Below are 5,406 nucleotides of genomic sequence, written 5' to 3'. Positions count from 1 at the left end.
AAATAATGAGACTTATTCATAATCCTAAAACATCAATATTTAGGAAGGTCTCACAAATTAGAGTAAATTGCCATTTTAGTCCCTGAGTTTTATTCAAATTTGCCATTTTAGTCCAAATAGTTTTTTTTTGCCTCTGGGTCCCTGACTTTTACATTTTGTTGCCATTTTGATCATTTTGTTTAACTCCATCCAAAAACCCAGTTTGTAACAAGGGTATTTTGGGGATTTCCTTAAAAAATGTTTTCAGTTGCCATTTTGATCCAATTCCAAAAAATAAAAAAATTCCAAAAAATCAAAAAAATTCAAAAAAATCTAAAAATTCAAAAAAAAATTCAAAAAAATCATAAAAATTCAAAAAAATTCAAAAAAATCTAAAATTCTAAAAAATCATAAAATTCTAAAAAATCCAAAAATCATTAAATGTTTCGGCACGAACCGTTTCGACTCATACCGTTCCGAACCCGAACCGTTTCGAGCCGTACCGTTTTGACGCGAACCGTTTCGAACCGAACCGTTTCGGCGCGAACCATTTCGAGCCCGTACCTTATCGCTATTCGCCATTAACAACTATGATACATATATAGAGGGACATTGAATATAAACACTTCTTAGTTATAAATGGAGGTTTGATCACATATATGTTGTAGCTTTGTTATTTTTATTGACAATTGGTGCAAAAGATTGTTATAATTAACATATGATGAATTCTGAATCTCGTTTTCTTTTACCCTTATTGTTTGAATAATTGCAGTTTCTGGTGCCCCAAAAAGAAGGTTCAGGGAATACACACCTGCTGTGACCAAAAATGCTAATTCAACAGATGTTAGAAAGGCCCGAAAAGCTGAACTCCAGAGAGATGAAGCCGTCGGGTAAAGTTTTTAAACATAAAACACGAATAACGACACTTGTTTATTTGTTTTTAAACTTTTGTTTTCTTTCTTTCAGGAAAGCATTGCCAATTGCAATTGCGGTTGGAGTTGTCGCACTTGCTGGCTTGTACTTCTACCTCAACAACACTTTCTAGAAGTTTTGCCAGAAACAAGTGTGCAAATCTGATTTCAGTTTTGTAGGTTCTGATTGTTCGATATCTCATTTAATTCTGTATAATATGTTTGTCATCCAGCAAATTTATATGAACCGTCCCGTTTCGACCTGTACCGTTTCGAACCGTACCGTTTCGACCCGTACCGTTTCGACGCGAACCGTTTCGAACCGAACCGTTTCGACGCGAACCGTTTCGAACCGAACCGAACCGTTTCGACGTGAACCGTTTCGAACCGAACCGTTTCGATGCGGTACGGGCTCGAAACGGTTCGCGTCGAAACGGTTCGATTCGATACGGTATGGGTCGAAACGGTTCGCGTCGAAACGGTTCGGTTCGAAACGGTTCGCGTCGAAACGGTACGGTTCGAAACGGTACGGGTCGAAACGCTTCGCGTCGAAACGGTTCGGCTCGAAACGGTTCGGGTTCGAAACGGTACGGGTCGAAACGGTTCGTGCCGAAACATTTAATGATTTTTGGATTTTTTAGAATTTTATGATTTTTTAGAATTTTTTTTATTTTTAGATTTTTTTTGAATTTTTTAGCATTTTTATGATTTTTTAGAATTTTTTTTTTAATTTTTAGATTTTTTTGAATTTTTTTGAATTTTTTTGATTTTTTGGAATTTTTTTTGATTTTTTGGAATTGGATCAAAATGGCAACTGAAAACATTTTTAAGGAAATCCCCAAAATACCCCTGTTACAAACTGGGTTTTTGGATGGAGTTAAACAAAATGATCAAAATGGCAACAAAATGTAAAAGTCAGGGACCCAGAGGCAAAAAAAAAAAAACTATTTGGACTAAAATGGCAAATTTGGACAAAACTCAGGGACTAAAATGGCAATTTACTCCACAAATTATTATATATAGCACATAGCTAAATTTCATCATTCATTTAAGGAATATAACTTGATTACCTTTGATCTCCAACAATCTACCATTGACTCATAAGTACTTAAACATAAGTCTTAATCCAAGTCACTTAGTGAACACGTTCATCACCAACAAGATGAATGTTCCTTGTCTACACTCACAAGATGAATGTTCCTTGTCTACACTCACTATTATGTGTGAGATAGAATCAACTAGATCGACACTCAACAACATGGCATTCATAATTTTGCCATAAGTGATTTGCACACATCTATTGTTATTCATTAGGAGATATGTATATTTAGGATGCTCTCCCAAATGAAGGTAAAATCTCCATATAGATCTAACAATAATTAAGTGGTAGACGCATCTACTTATAAATCTCGCAAGATTTATTAAAGGTATACAATAACATATAGTACTTTACTTTCATATGTTAGAATTCACACTTGTGAATTTTTCAATGATTTCTAATGAAGTATGCGACATGAATGTCGTTAGTGTATTTCATCTCAATACATTCACTACGTTCTTTAATTACTCATTCATGATGTGGTTATACATTTGATGTTTCGTCTTTGACTTTTAGTCAATGTAACAACTCTCAAGTTGTTTATGTCTAAGTATTTTCATGTGCTATCCGTTTAAAATCATATTCTTTTAAACAATGTATAACCGACGTTATAATTATTTTCCACAAAAATAATTTATACGTCACAATCATTAGTGATTTATTTCTTTGTAAAAAATTGCATGTGTTATCCGAAGATATTGAACACAAAACAATAAAATACATTGGAAACTAAATCATAAGTGGCAATCACTTTTGAAATTTAAACGGAAGCATAGACAATATGTAGATATCAAATAGCAAACTGCTTTTATCTTCAACACTTTATAATCTGACCGAAATCTTCTCAACAATATCGTCCCATGGCATGTCTTGAGGTACTCCCTCAATAAGACTCCATGCACTTGTAAGTACAAGTTCCCCATTTCGTGTTTAAACTTTAAACTTGGACAATTATGCTCAAAACAACACCAAGTTGTTACAAATACTACATTTAAGTAGTAAACTTGAACAATTAAATTTGTTCACAACAACACCAAGTTGTTTTTCACCAAATAACATTTTCTAACACGCATGTTAAAATAAAACGTTATAACAAGCACATTATAGAATCGAACGTTTACATAAAACGTTTTCCAAAGATATAGTTTATAAAATAAACCATTTCTCATCATCTTTAATGCTCACATAGGCAATTAAATGTTTACATAAAACATTTCTGTTCCTTATGAACAATCTCTGACCTCGTATTCGTGATACACATTTTCTAACACACGTGTTACAAAATTTAAGTCATTTTATAACATGACCAAATTAGAGCATTAAATGTCATCATTAAAACTCATCAAATGTCATCATTAAAACTCTACTCAAGAGTTTCACCAAATGAAGAGTTAAGGTAGTGTTTGGTATGCAGGGATGAGAGGTGGAATGGAATGAGTGATTACGAGAGAATGAGGAAAAGAGTGTTTGGTTGGTCAATGGAATGGAATCACCCATTCCAAAAGGCATTCCATTCCCTCAAAATCATTCCTTCCACCCCCCATGTTTTTTTTTCCATTCCATCCCCTCTTGCACCATTCATCAACAACACCACAACCCACGAGCTTCGCCACAACCCACCACCATAACCACCCACCACCGACGCCATCGTCGCCTCCCACCACCACCTCACCCCGACAGCCACCGCCGCCGCCGCCACCCACTCGCCACCGTTATCACCCACAGCTGCGACCAACCGCCAACGCCACTCGCCGCCACCGCCCACCACCATCGTCGACGCCACCACCACCGCCACCACCAACCGCCGCCGCCGCCACCAACCGCCACCTTTGCTGCTACCCACCACCAACGGCCACTTTGTCGCCACCACCACTCGTCGTCACCGCCGCACCGCCACTCGCCACCACTACCACCACCCATCGCCGCCGCCGACACCCACCACCGCCACCTATAACCACCCACAATCACTACCACCGACCACCACCACCACTCACCGCTAATTTTCTTACTCCGTTTTTCTTGCCTACCGAACAATACACAATAATAATTCATTCCATTCACATGGTAACCAAACAAGACATGGAATGGTAATGATCCATTGTATTCCCTCGTCCATTCCATGACCTCGTCCATTCCATTCCTTCGTCCATTCCATTACCCCATACCAAACAGACCCTAAGAGTCTCAATAATTATATACTTAAACTCTAATAAAACTCATCAAATGTTATCATTAAAACTCTAGTAAAGAGTTTCACCATATGAAGAGTTAAGAGTTTCAATAATTATAGACTTAAACTCTAATAAAACTCATCAAATATCATCATTAAAACTCTAGTAAAAGTCTCACTTTATTAGAGATTTTGTTAGAGAAATAAACTCTAATAAAAACTAATAAATTGACTTGAAACTCTCCTTAAGAGTTTATCTTCCATATGAAGAGTCTAGTAAATGATTTTAATTTCATTAAATTCATATAACTACCACACCATCACTTTATGGTGATTTAATTCCTTGAAGCCAATCAACCATTAATTTCAATGTATGACATTTTATTTCTAAATCATACAAAGCATTAAAACAATGCTATAACAAATTGCTTATATAAAATGTCAACATAAAACATTTCAAAGCATTTGTATTTTAACCATTTTTAACAATCATGTTAAAATGAAAGAAATTTTAACGCGCACGTTAGAAATATTAACATTTCACAAAATGTTAATTCGACTTGCTAAAAACACATATATGGTTCAAATAAATAAGTCATTTCTAATACACCATTAGAAACTAAACAATTAAAAAATTGCTTCAAACTAACGCGTTTCATGAACGTTTCTAACACACATGTTAGAAGACAAATGATTACAAAAATCATTATAAGACTTATTTGTTCATATCAATCCATGGGTGGATGAATAGTTTACTTTAAATAGAGACTTAATTAGAGACATAAAACTCTAATCAAGTAACATAAAACTCTTATTTAAAGTAATAAAAAACTCTACTTAGGAGAGTTTAACGTTTACAAAAAACATATGGTTTACACCAATAATTCCGGTCTAACACACATGTTAGAGAATTTAACGTTTACAAAAAACGTATGGTTGACACCAATAATTCCGGTCTAACACACATGTTAGAGAATTTAACGTTTACAAAAAACGTATGGTTTACACTAATAAACCCAATCTAACACAAAAGTTAGAAAAATTAACGATTCCCAAAATCGTTTAAAAACCAAACGGTTGAACCAAAACCATTCGTTTTGTACCACGGTATAAGATTTAAGATTGTATCTCAATCTCAAGAAATCCAAACACAACAAGTTGTACCACATACATATTTCCCAAAAGAAAATATTTACAAGATCATAATCTTTAAAATATATATATATATTTTTTATTATAAATCCTTA

At 34.8% G+C, this 5,406-nt stretch overlaps 1 long non-coding RNA gene across 1 annotated transcript; it reads left to right on the top strand.

Moving 5' to 3' along the window:
* Positions 1-740: 740 nt before the first annotated feature.
* LOC118486302 lies at positions 741-1,138 on the top strand. The gene is made up of 2 exons (XR_004878359.1): positions 741-869; positions 946-1,138. It is a non-coding gene; the product is annotated as an uncharacterized LOC118486302 (long non-coding RNA).
* The last annotated feature ends 4,268 nt before the right edge of the window (positions 1,139-5,406 follow it).

The sequence above is a fragment of the Helianthus annuus genome, chromosome 14 (genome assembly GCF_002127325.2).
Source record: "Helianthus annuus cultivar XRQ/B chromosome 14, HanXRQr2.0-SUNRISE, whole genome shotgun sequence".
NCBI lineage: Eukaryota > Viridiplantae > Streptophyta > Magnoliopsida > Asterales > Asteraceae > Helianthus > Helianthus annuus.
This window is presented reverse-complemented; position numbering and strand designations above follow the sequence as displayed.